The sequence below is a fragment of the Triturus cristatus genome, chromosome 7 (assembly GCF_964204655.1).
Source record: "Triturus cristatus chromosome 7, aTriCri1.1, whole genome shotgun sequence".
In the NCBI taxonomy this organism is placed as follows: Eukaryota; Metazoa; Chordata; class Amphibia; order Caudata; family Salamandridae; genus Triturus; species Triturus cristatus.
In genome coordinates this window covers 1,156,680,539-1,156,694,475 of record NC_140590.1, presented here as the reverse complement: position 1 = coordinate 1,156,694,475, position 13,937 = coordinate 1,156,680,539, and positions in this window count along the sequence as shown.

The window sequence follows — 13,937 nt, the reverse complement described above, 5'->3', positions numbered from 1 at the left end:
CCAGGCGTGACGTCTAAGCGCCACTGAGGTAGAAATCGCCCTACCCAGCGAGTCCGTAGTGTCAAGCCCACATCGGATAGCATGTCGCGCTGCATCCCTCCCATCAGCCAGAGCCTGGGTAAGTCGTGTCTGGACCTCCTCCGGACACAGGGGCAGCACGTCCTCCACCGTATCTCACAGAGAGTGGGAATAACGGTCCAAGAGGCAGGCGGTGTTCAAAGACCGCAGGCCCAAACTAAGGGAAGAGAACAGCTTTTTGCCAAACTGTTCCAGCCTCTTGGAATCCCGGTCCGGCGGAGCGGTCGGGAAGGAGGATTGGGAGGTAGAGGCCTGGATAACCAGGCTCTCGGGGGTAGGGTGTTGGGACAGAAAACTGGGGTCGCCCGGAGCAGGGCGGTGGCGCCTGGCGACGTTCCTGTCCACAGGAGGAACTGTGGAGGGCTTGGACCAGGTGCCCTGCAGAACGTCAGTGAGGGCCTCATTGAATGGCAGCAGAGGCTCAGTGGAGCTTGCTGCAGACTGAAGCACCTCAGTGAGGACGTTCGTCCTCACAGCCACGGCAGGCAGCTCGAGCCCAAGGGCTGCGGCCGCCTTGCGCAGCACCACAGAGAAAGCAGCACCCTCCTCCGAAGCCACAGTCGGAGGAGAGATGAATCCAGTGTCTGGAGAGGTATCCAGGCCACTGGCCTCCCCCAGTTCATCTGCCCAGTCCTGTGACAGTTGAGCCTGAACGGCCATAGGATCCTCGGATCCCTCCCAGTTGTCCCCATCATCCGATTCCTGGTATGCAGGAGGAAGGATCGGAGCCGGGCGATAGACAAAATGTGTCTCCAGCGGCGCCGAACGCGGCGTCCATTGACGCCGTATCGGCGCCGGGCCCGGAGTGGGACTGGACCGGGGCTCGACGCCGAGCGGAGTCGGCGTCGGAGGTGGTACCGGTGTCGACGCCGGCGGAGGAGGCGTGACGAGGTCGACCGGCGTCGGCGGGGACTCGGGAACAGGTCCCTCGGGCGCTTGCGGCGTCGAGGCCGGAGCCGTCAACGGCGCCGGGGCCGGAGCCACCGGCAGGCAAGGTTGCCCAGTCGGGTCCGCGGGGCCCGAAGGCGCGCCAGCGGGAGTCGACGGCGGAGCCAGGTTCCTCATGGCCGAGAGGAAGGCACTGACTTCCGCCGGCGTCGCGTCAGTCCCAGGGACCGGTGGGTATGGGGACTTGCGCGGCACCTGCGGCTCCGCCGGAGCCGTGGGGGTGGAACCACCCTGACCCTCGGCCGAGTCGCGCGACTGGCGAGGGGAGTCCGAAGAGCGGTGTCGCCTCTGGGACTTCTTGGAGTGCTTCGACTTACCCGAAGACTTGGATCCCGACGACCGATGATGACGTCGGCTGCGGCTCCGCGACCGATCCTTGGACCTCCTCCTGGACCGGGATCGAGAGGGGCGCGGAGCCGAGTGGCGAATCTCGAGAAGCTTACGGGACCGCTCCCGTCTAGCCTTCGAGGTCAGGGCCTTGCAGTCCGAACACGACTCCGCGTCGTGGTCGAGGCCCAAGCAGTAAAGGCACCGGCGGTGATGGTCCGTAACCGACATCAAGCGGCTACAGTCAGCACAGGCTTTAAAACCAGGCATCCTACCGGCACCGGATTCGAGACAAGATCAAAAAGGATCGAAAAAGTTAGTCAAAAAGTGACTAAAGGGGTAGCTCTCCCGGATCTGCGCTTACTGGCGCGGAAAAAAGAAGAACTGACGTCAGCGCGCGAGGGCGGCGTCTAAGTACTCCGACGACGTCATTCCGGCGCACGACGCAGACGACGGACGCGGAGCCGCAGACGACGCCTAGCGACGCGCAAGGGGTATTGCTGATGAAAAATCTTCCGGATCCAGTCGGACGCCTGGGGATATTCTAAGGTGAGGAATCTAACTAACGTGTTTCTTTCAGATAGAGGAGGAGGAGAGATTGCGGGCAGAACCACGTTGGCGTCCTTTGACTCTTCCTCTATACGACTTATAGAGTGGATTTTGCTGCTGCTGAGGTTGACGGAAGCTGCGAAAGGAAGATCTTCCAAAGCCACGATATTTTTTGTAACCAAAACCCCTTGTCTGGGTTTGCAATCCCAAGGATTTCGCTGTGGCTCTGCTATCCTTAAACCTTTGCAATGCCGAATCTGCCTTTTCTCTGAAGAGTTTAGATCCGTCAAAGGGCAAATCAAGAAGAGTGGCCTGGACATCAGGGGAAAATCCAGAGGCTCGAAATCAAGCTTGCCTTCTTGTAGCTATGGAGGAGCCCATAACTCTGGCCACCTAATCTGCCATATCCAGGCCTGATTGAATAACCTGTCTAGCTGCAGCCTGAGCATCTCCATAAAGTTTCCCCTCTCCTCATCAGGTAACTTGGGAGCCAACTGTTTTGCCGAGTCCATCAAGGCATGTATATAACGGCCCAGCAGACAGGTAGCATGGGTCGATTTTAGTGCCATGCTAGACGAAGAGAAGACTTTTTAGCCAACTGCTCCATTTTATTAGAGTCCCTGTCAGCTGGAGCCTGAGGAAAAGCGCCTGAAGATTGTTTGGAGCAAGATGCCTTCTCCACCAAACTTTCTGGAGACGGATGAGAAGAAAGAAAGAGTGGATCCCCTGGTGCAGTCCTATATCTTCTAGCCACAGCCCTGGAAACAGCAGGCGAAGAGAGTGGTTTACGCCAAACCTCAAGGATAGGCTCCAATAAGGCCTCATTAAAGGGTAACAGGGGCTCAACTATAGAAGAAGGCGAATGCAAGACCTCTGTTAACAAATTTGGCTTATACTCAGCAGTAGGTAACTGTAAGTCCAAAAGCTTTGCAGCTTTTCTTAGAACCATATGGTAAGGAGCTACCTCTTGACGAGGAGAAGCCCTTGTTGAAGAGAGCTCCTACTCAGGGGAGGTGTCCAATCCACTTGCCTCTTGAATTCCCTCGAATTCATCTAGAGACTCTTCCAATTCACCCTCTTCTACTTCCTCTCTGTGATACTGCTCCTCTTCCAACAGCCTCTGTGCCTCTCACCTTGAATGAATCAGCGGAAGCGGCGTCGGTGGCGTCGCACGTGGCGCCGACTGCTCCGGAGCCGGCATCGAAGGAGGTTCCGAATGAGGCATGGGATCCGTGTGAGGCCAAGAGGAAGGCCCACCAGACGGCGCAGGGGATTCCATCAACGGCGTCGAGACCCTCAGAGCCGAAAACTGCCGTGACAGCACTGTCGGCATGAAAGGCACAAAGGGTGCCTGGGCATAGTGCTGGGGCACGCCCAAGTTGAAAGCCAGCGGACCCATGGGACCGGATGTGCTCCGGATGGGAAAGCCGCCCTTGCAAACACACCGTACATTGCATTAAAAAAATGCAACGGATCTGAACCTGGAGTCGGGAACTGTGGATACGGATTTGAGCCAGTATCCAAACGGGGAGTATCCGACGTTGGAACGATCCGATCCACTGCCGAATCCACCGGTTCATTTTCAGACACAGGAGAAGGAGATGGATCATCCTGCACCGGCTCTGCTTCGAAAGCCGGTGAATCCCTCGGCGCAGGAGACTGCGCCGGAGCACCTTTAGGCGAAGGAGACCTCTCTGGAGTCAAACGAGGAGAAGGCGAGGGCTAAGGAGATACAAAGTCTTTCCGGCAACATCGAAGAGCAGGCGAAGGTGACCTCGAAGCCTTACCATTCGTCGAACGGCGCCGAGATACATGTCTTCTTTTTTTCTTATGTTTTCTCGACTTCGATGTATGCGAAGTCGACGACTTTGACTTCGACTTATCCCTTTTACGCCCTCTTCCTTCCTTCTTCGCCTTGGCCAGAAACAACTTGGCCTCCCGTTCTTTAAGTGCCTTCGGATTCATTTTCCTGCAACAGGAACAGTCCTCCGCGTCGTGATCCGACGACAAACACCATAAGCAATCTTCAAGGGGGTCAGTGATGGACATGTGACCCCCACACTCCCTACAGGGCTTAAAACCAGACTTCCTCGAAGACGACATCGCAACGGTTAAAGTTGAAGGAACAACAAAGTAACTCGACAAAATATGGAGAGTCCTAGAAAACCGTGACGCATCGACGGCGCGGAAAAAAAGGAACTGACGTCTGTGAGAAGTTGGCCTGATATGTAGTGCTCACTATTCTAGTGATCACTGTGTATCATTCCAAACGACCCTTATTGATGATTGGTTGTAAGTCAACCTTTTAGACCAGCTATCCTAGTAGCGCGGATACGAGCAGTCTTTAGGCTAAACTCTAGAGGGCGTGTTAAGCCAGCTGTTTACCATCACATATACCCCTTGAACGTCAAGTGAAAGGACACCACACAAGTTGTTATGAAAATAAAGGATATTTATTTATAACAAGACTACCCTGGCTCTTTATGAGTCAGGGAGCTAAGCACACTACAAAACTCTTAGAAAATACTTCAGTTGCACAATTTACACAAATGCCCGAAGGGCACGAGAAACCATCTACGCTAACAGTGAAATGCGAGTGGTTAGAGTCTGGAGTTACTGATTCCGGCGTGATCCGATCAGTGGGACTAAACGAAAAAGGAACTGGACACTTGTAGAGCGAACCTGTGATGGAGCACCGAAATGCTCGAGTTACCTAGCCCAGAGGCTGCGGCTGCGTGAGGTTCGGCAAGATGTCGGGAGTCCTCGTTGTAGTCTCAGGAGCCTGAAAGAAGAAGTTGCTGGCAGGCGACCAGTGTCGATGTTTCAGCGAGATCCAAGCCTGGATCGGTGTTGAAGGAAACCTGAAAGCAGAGGGGACTCAGTTCTCAACCGCTAGCCAGCGATCGTGTGGGTACCAGGAAGGTACCGGCTGAAGTCACCTCGACCAGGTGAGTGGATGACGTCGGACTCGGCTGTTCCTCGGACCAGGAGGCGCGGCGGCGACCAGGATGGAGGGCGAGCTGTCCCACGAAGGTGTCTGCTGTCGATGATGCTGGGCCCCGGAGTGGGGCAGCAGGTCTTGGCAGTGGCAAACCCACACGGGGGAGTCAAGATGGCGTCTGGAGTGGACCAGGAGGGTCCGAGGTACTCCTCTGTTGAAGGGGAGCAAGGGCCAGTCTGGAGCAACCAGACCAGTGATGAAAAACAACCTATCGTGGTGCGTCGTGAAGAGGGCCACAAGCCAGTCGGCGAGTGGTCGGACAACGCGGTGAACAGCAAGGAGTAGAAGGGCCCCCACGCAGATCTCGGGGATGCTGGGGAGGCGGACTTCGGTGCTGGAGCCGCTCAGGGTTAGGGCTTCTCAAACCCTAGGTACACTCACTCGAGGGTCCCTCGGTGGGTGTGTTAGATAAGCGTCGTGCAGGTTCTGAAGATGGCCGGTCCCGCAGGTCTCGTCACACCTACGAATCTCAGCTGGGCTGACGATGTAGGTAGAGGTCAGAGATGGCAGGGAACCCGGGTCTCGTCGAGCTGGGCAGTCTTGATCCGTAGGAGAGACGTACAGCAAACCGCAAGCGCTTAGTTGGTGCCTGCTGGTGCAGGGTGGCTACTCCTTAGCCACAAGGGAGAGTCTTCAGAAAAGTCAAGAGTTCCTTTCGGGGAAAGTAGTTCAAGATTCAGAATTATCCAATTTGGGAAGGGGACCCGCTCCCACCTTTATTCTAGGAAAAAGGGGCTGGCCCGTGACTAGGTCCTACCTATGGGTGGAGCCAGGAGGGGGGTGGTTACACCCCTATCCTTTGTCCGGCTTCGCCCCAGCTCAGGGGCTGGTGTGCCCCCGAAACTGGTTTGAGCCGGGCTATGCACAGTGAGCACCGGGGTGCCACTTGCAATCACCTTCCTTTCAGCCCTGCCTACCTGGGATACACAAACCCTGTCTGGGATGGTGCTAACACCGCCCTCGACAGGAAACCCTTTGTCCAAGCTCCCCTCGCTGGAAGGTCTCCCAGCAGCAGGAGGTCAGACTTGTGTCTGGTGGCAGCATCCATTTTGTGATGCTGAGGCTTGAGTCAACTTTAACCGGGGTTCAAGGTTACTTCCATGTCGTGTCCCTCTAGAAGGGTGGAATGCTAACCCCGTCGCGAGAACTGGCGAGGGGGTCGTATTCCAATTCGTATGACACCTTACTCGACATGTTTGGGTGATGCGATGCCAAAGTTAGCAAATAACCGCGAGGATTATAATGCACTTTAAGGTAGTTGGCCCGCGTCACCAAGGAACGGCTATTTAGGACTTGGTTCCGCAAGCCGTCGACGGGCTCAGCTCGCGCCAGAGCACCGTCCCACATGATCCCCAGCACTCTGCCTTCAGGAGATAAGGCCTGCCATAGGAGTGACTGATAGGAATCCATGTGTCCATTTTAGGGTTAGGTATAGGAATACTACACCTACAGCAACGGGTGATTACACCACCTTGCCCCAGCTGTCGTGCAGCCAGTTGTGTCAAATTTGGGCGGCCATCCAGGGGTGGCATAATACATGCTGCAGCCCCTGGTAGGCCCTGGGTACACCGATGCCCTGGATACCTGTGGTATGCTGAGACAGGGACTGACAAGGCGGCCCAGTTCCAATTAGTGGATGCACCTAATGTACATGTGTATTAATTTCGAGAGAGAACAGCTAGGCTGTGGGTCTGATTGGCAGGCCCACAGCCAGGGAAAGTCGTAAACCAATGAAGCAAAAGCAAAAAAATCTGGGTGATCATAGGATTGCAGACCCTACTCTCCTACATGACCCCCCCCGAACTTTGGGACAATAAGCTAACCTTGACCAGGTGAGTCTTCTTGCTCTAAGTGGAAATACCTGGAGAGCCCATCTGCATTGCCATGATCAGTGCCAGGTCTATGCTCCACTGTGAAGTCCATCCCCTGTAGGGAAATGGACCACCTAAGTAGTTTGGGGTTTTCACCCTTCATTTGATTTAGCCACAAGAGGGGCTTACGGTCGGTCTGAATCTTGAAGTGAGTGCCAAACAAGTATGGCCTCAACTTCTTCAGGGCCCAAACCACAGCAAAGGCCTCCCTCTCAATAGCTGACCAATTCTTCTCTCTGGGGGTCACCCTCCTGCTAATAAAAGCTATGGGCTGGTCATGACCATCAAAATTCAGCTGAGATAGAACAGCTCCCACACCCAACTCCGAAGCGTCTGTTTGGACAATGAATGGTTTGGAGTAGTCTGGACTCTTTAGGATAGGTGCTGTGCACATGGCCTGCTTTAGGTCATCGAATGCCTTCTGACAGCTTGCTGTCCACTGAACTTTTTTTGGCATCTTTTTACTTGTCAGATCGTTTAGCGGGGTCACAATGGATCCATAATTTCTGACAAATTTCCGGTAATAACCAGTCAGGCCCAAGAAAGCTCGAACCTGAGTCTGGGTGGTTGGAGGAGCCCAGTCCTGGATGGCCTGTATTTTGCTCTCCAATGGCTGAACCTGGCCTCCACCTACAAGGTGGCCCAGGTATACAACCTGTGTCTGCCCTATCTGGCACTTAGTGGCCTTGATAGTGAGGCCTGCCTTTTGCTGGGCCTCTAACACTTTCCTCAGGTGGACCAGGTGATCCTCCCAGGTGGAGCTAAAGACAGCGATATCGTCCAGATACGCCGCACAGAAGTCGTCCAACCCGGTGAGAACTCGATTCACCAGCCTTTGGAAGGTGGCAGGTGCATTTTTCAAACCAAAGGGCATGACCACGAACTGATAATGCCCACCCGGGGTAGAAAATGCTGTTTTGGGTTTGGCCTCCTCAGCTAACCTGATTTGCCAATACCCAGCTGTCAGGTCAAACGTACTTAAGTAGTTGGCCGAAGCCAACCGGTCTATAAGTTCGTCTGCTCTTGGTATTGGGTGGGCGTCAGTCTCAGTGACTGCATTGAGGCCTCTGTAGTCCACGCAAAACCTCATCTCTTTCTTACCGCCCTGGGTGTGAGGTTTCGGCACGAGAACTACGGGACTAGCCCAGGGGCTGTCCGAGGGCTCAATGACTCCCAGCTCCAACATTTTCTGCACCTCTGTCTTGATGCAGTCTCTGACATGATCAGGCTGTCGATAGATTTTACTCTTTACGGGCAGACTGTCCCCAGTGTCGACCTCATGGGTACACCAATTGGTCTGACTGGGTGTCAGAGAGAACATATGTCGAAAGGATTGAAGAACCTGTTTACAATCCTTTTGTTGATGTCCAGAGAGGCTGCCGCAAAAGACAACACCATCTACTGACCCATCGTCAGGGTTCTGAGAGAGCAGGTCCGGGAGAGGGTCACTCTCCTCCTCCTGTCCCTCATCTGTGGCCATGAGCAAGCCCATGCCCTCCCTGTCGACATATGCCTTGAGCCTGTTTACATGGAGCACCCGCTGGGGGCTCCGGGGAGTTCCCAGGTCTACCAAGTAGGTGACCTCTCCCTTTTGCTCAATGATCGTGTGGGGCCCAGACCATTTGTCCTTGAGTGCTGCTGGGGCCACTGGCTCCAGCACCCACACCTTCTGTCCAGGCTGGTACACAGTCAGGACAGCCTTTTGGTCGTGCCAAGCTTTCTGTCATTCTTGGCTCGCCTCAAGGTTTTTAGATGCCTTTTCCATGTACTCCGCCATCCGCGAGCGGAGGCCGAGCACATAGTCCACAATGTTTGATGCCGGCTTTCTGAGAGGTCTCTCCCATCCTTCCTTTACCAAACAAAGGGGTCCCCTTACAGGATGTCCGAACAGAAGCTCAAAAGGGCTGTAGCCAACCCCCTTCTGCGGGACCTCTCTGTAGGCGAACAAGAGGCAGGGTATCAGGACATCCCATCTCCGCCGAAGCTTTTCAGGTAGTCCGTGAATCATCCCTTTTAGGGTCCTGTTGAATCTCTCAACAAGCCCATTGCATTGCGGGTGATAGGGTGTGGTGAACTTGTAGTTGACACCGCACTCCTTCCACATTGCAGTCAGATATCCCGACATGAAGTTTGCACCTCTGTCTGAGACAACCTCCTTAGGGAAGCCCACTCTGGAGAACACTCCAACTAGGGCCCGTGCCACCACAGGGGCTGTAGTGGTCCTAAGGGGAATAGCATCAGGATACCTGGTGGCGTGGTCCACCACCACCAGTATAAACTTGTGCCCTGATGCTGTCTGGGGTTCCATTGGTCCGACAATGTCGATCCCCACTCGTTCAAAGGGCACCCCCACCACCGGTAGTGGTATGAGGGGGGCCTTTGTCGTGCCACCTGACTTACCACTGGCTTGGCAAGTGACACAGGAGCGGCAAAACTCCTTCGTATCTTCGGACATGTGGGGCCAGTGAAAGTGTGGAACAATTCTGTCCCAAGTCTTATTCTGGCCTAAGTGACCTGCAAGGGGAATCTCGTGGGCCAAGGTAAGAAGGAAACCTCTCAGAGACAAGGGGATGACCAGCCTCCTGGTCGCGCCAGGTTTGGGGTCTCTTGCCTCGGAGTACAGGAGTCCCTCGTCCCAGTACACTTTGTGGGTACCTGTGGCGTTCCCTGCAGCCTTAGCAGCAGCCTGCTGTCTGAGGGGTTCAAGTGAGGGGCAGTCTAACTGTGCCTTCCCCAGGTCTTCCCTAGAGGGTCCCCCTGAGCCCAGAAACTCAACCTGACCAGGTTCAAGCTCTTTCGGCTCAGTTTCCCTCAGTTCTTTAAGGTCAGCCTCCTCAGAGACTTGATCCACGACCTGGGGCAAGGGGAAGGCGAAGCCTTACCCTTACTGCTCCTTTTCTTGGAAGGTGTCTGGTCCGTTCTTCCAGGATCCAGCACCTGTTCAGTGGGGCATCTTTTGGCCTGTGACCTGGTCACAGCAAGGACATGTGCTGGCAAGCCTAACATTTCCATGTGAGTCCTCTGCTCCACTTCTGACCATTGTGACGTTTCCAAATCATTGCCCAACAGACATTCTACGGGGAGGTCTGAACTAACCACAACCTTTTTCGGGCCACTTACCCCTCCCCAGGAGAAATCAACAACTGCCATACTGTGATTGGTAGTGACATTGCTGGCATTGGTCACTAGGTAATCGGTACCTAGCATGATCTGTCCAGGGTCCACAAAGTTAGGCGTCACCATGGTGACACTGGCACAAGTGTCCCTGTAGGCCTGAGCCACTTTTCCATTGATCAAAGGTGTCTGTCTGTATTTGCCCAAAGTATTGGGACTGGCATCAGGGGACATATCCATATCCCCTGTACAGACAAGGACGGCCTGAGTGAGCGTGCTGACTAAGTCGTCACTCCCCTCTGTTCCCAAGGTTAACCCAACTAATGCCTTGGGAGGCGCACTACCACTGCTGACTGTACTAGGGGGTGCAGGTGCCTTAGGGGCTGCAGTGGCAGGAGTTTGCCCTCCTTTCTTGGTGCACTCACTAAACCAGTGAGTCTTACTTTTACAGTATTGGCACCACCTTTTTGACTGGCCTTCTTGAGTTTTCTTCTTCTGTGAAGCCTGACCCCCACCCTCTTTGGTTTGTTGGGGACCTGTCGAAGACTTCTGGTCATTTTGTTCGTTCTTGTTACTACCCTTTTGGTCTGCTTTCTTCTGACCACCCTGGTTCTGAGTCTGGTTCTGCTTGACCCTTGTTCTGACCCATCTGTCTGCCTTCTTTCCCAATTCTTGGGGAGAGGTCAGATCCGAGTCGACAAGGTGCTGATGCAACAATTGGTTCTGACAGTTGTTTAAAATCTGTTCTCTCATGATAAGATTGTACAATCCTGTGTAATCAGTGACCTTGCTACCCAGCAACCAGCCCTCCAAAGCCTTAGTGGCACAATCGACAAAGTCAGTCCAATCCTGAGACTGAATTTTCTGGGTGTCCCTGAACAGCACCCGGTACTGCTCGGTGGTTAAGCCAAACCCATCAATCAGTGTATTCTTCAGGACTTGGTAGTTGTTTGCATCCCCAGCTCTAGTAGTGAGGAGCTTGTCTCGACCTTTACCTTCAAAGGAGAGCCACAGTATAGCTGCCCACTGACTTTGGGGGACGCACTGGACAGTGCAGGCCCTCTCCAAAGCAGTTATCCACTTGTGGATGTCGTCCCCTTGCTTAAAGGGGGGCACTATTTTACTCAGGTGTCTAGTGTCTATACCCCTGTCTTTCTCTCTAATGAGAATGCTGCCACCAGTGGGATCTAACCCACTTAATTTCTGCTCTCGGGCTAAGGCAAGTCTTTCTTTGGCGAGGGCAAGTTCTTCCCGCTCGATCCTCAGATTGACTTCCCTCATCTTCGCTTCATGCTCCCTTCTCTGAGGGGACGTCATTCCTCTCTGAGAAGATGCCTGAGAGACATGTGTTCGAACAGATCTGTTAGAGCCTCTGGAGAGAGACCTAGCTCGTCCGTTCCCAATGTTAGGCCTGCTTGAGCGTGGGCCCGGGGCTCCCCCAGTTCCATTCTCATGCCTGCTTAAGTTGGTCCTCGTAAGCCTGCCGACTACCACTGGACCTTTGTTTGCCTCGTCTCCTGATAACTCCTCCTCGTCTTCCTCCTCTGTATGGAGGTCGAGGTCTGGGTCACCAAGGGTTCCCTCTAAGGGAGGCATGTTCCCATCAGCATTGGGGGGACCTGTGTTAGAGGACCTCCTGGCATCGTACGTCTCTAAGAGACCTATCAGTAATGCGATGGTAGGGTTAGAACCCTGGTTTAGCTTCCTGGAGGCACACAGTTGTCTCATCTCCTTGAAGCTAAGAGCTGCATATCGTGACACGACCTGTGGAGGGTCACTGACCACTAAGGGAGTCTCCGCAGACTCTCCGTGGACCGACATGCTTTCTAGTGAGGTGTAAGTGATGCACCTACCTACACTATTTGTTTACCTACTGATCCCTTGCTAAGAGTTATAGTCAGGGTGTGCTAAGCCCTGTTACACTACAACAGCTGGTTCAGTAGAACTCAGAGTATTCTAAGTTAAGTTATATGTACCTGGATACTTATGTGATCTTTCACTTTGATATTCTTAGGATACGTGTGTGGTAAAACAACAGCGAGCTCAAATCCCAACCGCTGCTCACCAATGTGAGAAGTTGGCCTGATATGTAGTGCTCACTATTCTAGTGATCACTGTGTATCATTCCAAACGACCCTTATTGATGATTGGTTGTAAGTCAACCTTTTGGACCAGCTATCCTAGTAGCGTGGATACGAGCAGTCTTTAGGCTAAACTCTAGAGGGCGTGTTAAGCCAGCTGTTTACCATCACATATACCCCTTGAACGTCAAGTGAAAGGACACCACACAAGTTGTTATGAAAATAAAGGATATTTATTTATAACAAGACTACCCTGGCTCTTTATGAGTCAGGGAGCTAAGCACACTACAAAACTCTTAGAAAATACTTCAGTTGCACAATTTACACAAATGCCCGAAGGGCACGAGAAACCATCTACGCTAACAGTGAAATGCGAGTCGTTAGAGTCTGGAGTTACTGATTCCGGAGTGATCCGATCAGTGGGACTAAACGAAAAAGGAACTGGACACTTGTAGAGCGAACCTGCGATGGAGCACCGAAATGCTCGAGTTACCTAGCCCAGAGGCTGCGGCTGCGTGAGGTTCGGCAAGATGTCGGGAGTCCTCGTTGTAGTCTCAGAAGCCTGAAAGAAGAAGTTGCTGGCAGGCGACCAGTGTCGATGTTTCAGCGAGATCCAAGCCTGGATCGGTGTTGAAGGAAACCTGAAAGCAGAGGGGACTCAGTTCTCAACCGCTAGCCAGCGATCGTGTGGGTACCAGGAAGGTACCGGCTGAAGTCACCTCAACCAGGTGAGTGGATGACGTCGGACTCGGCTGTTCCTCGGACCAGGAGGCGCGGCGGCGACCAGGATGGAGGGCGAGCTGTCCCACGAAGGTGTCTGCTGTCGATGATGCTGGGCCCCGGAGTGGGGCAGCAGGTCTTGGCAGTGGCAAACCCACGCGGGGGAGTCAAGATGGCGTCTGGAGTGGACCAGGAGGGTCCGAGGTACTCCTCTGTTGAAGGGGAGCAAGGGCCAGTCTGGAGCAACCAGACCAGTGATGAAAAACAACCTATCGTGGTGCGTCGTGAAGAGGGCCACAAGCCGGTCGGCGAGTGGTCGGACAACGCGGTGAACAGCAAGGAGCAGAAGGGCCCCCACGCAGATCTCGGGGATGCTGGGGAGGCGGACTTCGGTGCTGGAGCCGCTCAGGATTAGGGCTTCTCAAACCCTAGGTACACTCACTCGAGGGTCCCTCGGTGGGTGTGTTAGATAAGCGTCGTGCAGGTTCTGAAGATGGCCGGTCCCGCAGGTCTCGTCACACCTACGAATCTCAGCTGGGCTGACGATGTAGGTAGAGGTCAGAGATCGCAGGGAACCCGGGTCTCGTCGAGCTGGGCAGTCTTGATCCGTAGGAGAGACGTACAGCAAACCGCAAGCGCTTAGTTGGTGCCTGCTGGTGCAGGGTGGCTACTCCTTAGCCACAAGGGAGAGTCTTCAGAAAAGTCAAGATTTCCTTTCGGGGAAAGTAGTTCAAGATTCAGAATTATCCAATTTGTGAAGGGGACCCGCTCCCACCTTTATTCTAGGAAAAAGGGGCTGGCCCGTGACTAGGTCCTACCTATGGGTGGAGCCAGGAGGGGGGTGGTTACACCCCTATCCTTTGTCCGGCTTCGCCCCAGCTCAGGGGCTGGTGTGCCCCCGAAACTGGTTTGAGCCGGGCTATGCACAGTGAGCACCGGGGTGCCACTTGCAATCACCTTCCTTTCAGCCCTGCCTACCTGGGATACACAAACCCTGTCTGGGATGGTGCTAACACCGCCCTCGACAGGAAACCCTTTGTCCAAGCTCCCCTCGCTGGAAGGTCTCCCAGCAGCAGGAGGTCAGACTTGAGTCTGGTGGCAGCATCCATTTTGTGATGCTGAGGCTTGAGTCAACTTTAACCGGGGTTCAAGGTTACTTCCATGTCGTGTCCCTCTAGAAGGGTGGAATGCTAACCCCGTCGCCAGAACTGGCGAGGGGGTCGTATTCCAATTCGTATGACACCTTAC